Source organism: Cimex lectularius, unplaced genomic scaffold (genome assembly GCF_000648675.2).
Source record: "Cimex lectularius strain Harlan isolate CLEC.00 unplaced genomic scaffold, Clec_2.1 scaffold205, whole genome shotgun sequence".
NCBI lineage: Eukaryota > Metazoa > Arthropoda > Insecta > Hemiptera > Cimicidae > Cimex > Cimex lectularius.
The window spans coordinates 729,332-730,767 of NW_019392773.1; the positions used below are offsets into that span (position 1 = coordinate 729,332).

General features: G+C 38.9%; 1 non-coding gene across 1 annotated transcript; it reads left to right on the forward strand.

The window, feature by feature from the left end:
- The first annotated feature begins 824 nt into the window (after positions 1-824).
- Trnam-cau lies at positions 825-896 on the forward strand. The gene has a single exon. It is a non-coding gene; the product is annotated as a tRNA-Met (tRNA).
- Positions 897-1,436: the final 540 nt, after the last annotated feature.

Sequence of the window (1,436 nt, forward strand, 5' to 3'; positions counted from 1 at the left end):
GGCTGTTATTCCACTACAAATACCCATTAATTTGTGATATGTAACAACAATGAGGCGCATAATCCGTTTCCCACCGCAGGGGCCGTTTTAATCAGTTGGAATAAACACGAAAGGAGAAAACAGGACGAAACGAGCCTCGGGCAAAAGCACGATTTCAAATCTCAGATGTGAGCGATTTTCAAACTAATTGAAACAGTAATCATTAGTGATTTATTGAGATGCGTGAGAAATTGACAATTGTAACCGTCATTGGATGGAAACGGTGTCATAATGAATTTTTCGAGTTTGTCCCAACAAAGGTATATTGTCTTTTTCTCTCGATTTTATAATCAAATTAAATATTTATATTAAATTTTTATAAACATAGACACGACAAGCAGCTAATTAATACGCCATGTTTATTACAAATTTGTTTTTTAAATTATAATATTTATTTTTCTACGGGTTTTGTACAGATCGTGCTTAAAGAATACAATGTAATTTATGAATGTGAGTGTTGTCGCTGGTGTGAATATTTTTTTAAGCAATAAAAAAAGCGATCAACCTCTACGAGTTATATTCCGTCTTAACACTCATAATCTCAATTACTTTATGTAAGCAGCTCCGGAAAACGGGCTTAGTTTATACTTAATTGTTAATTGCGCCAGTCATCTGAGGGGTGTGCATGCCATTGCTAACGTCCACATCATTTCAAATCCGAGGTTCCTAGAGGGGTGCGCGCCCACCAACCCCGGAGCACCAACACCCACAAGAAGCTCAATTCACCCCATACTCAGCTGGCTAGTATGCTATCTACATGTGGTAAGTGCCCCCTCACAACTGGTTGCAGAGTGGCGCAGTGGAAGCGTGCTGGGCCCATAACCCAGAGGTCCGTGGATCGTAACCACGCTCTGCTACCAGTTGTGAGGGGGCACTTACCACATATAGGAGTTAATAAGGCAGGGTGCTGGGTAAGAAGCGCTCCTCCTCACAAAAAGGGAAAGAAAAGGTAAAAATGGAAGGTTCCCAAAGGAGAAGACAAAAGCTCTTTTGCTACAAGAGTTTATTAAAATCTATTTACAATATATATACATATCCCTATACCCTACCGTCACCATTCGTTCATTAAAATCCCCAACCACCAAGTCAACAGAAATAATAATGTTTTCTTTTGAGTTTACGATTCCCTTTTAAAAGTATCTTTTTCCAATTTACAAAGAGATCCGGCCTGTGTCGGATACATCTGAATCTTATCCCCCTTTTTCCTACATCTCCTACCACGACTATAGTGGGGAGTCAATCATGTATGTGACAAGTAATCTAGATTTTGAGCAACAATTTATTTGCTCGTAGGAAGGCAACAAATTGCAATGCTTTGGGGTAAACCTACAGCATGTTTTAACATTTTCTTTTCCCTGAATGCGAAAAAAGATGGAATAGTACTGACATTAATGTAA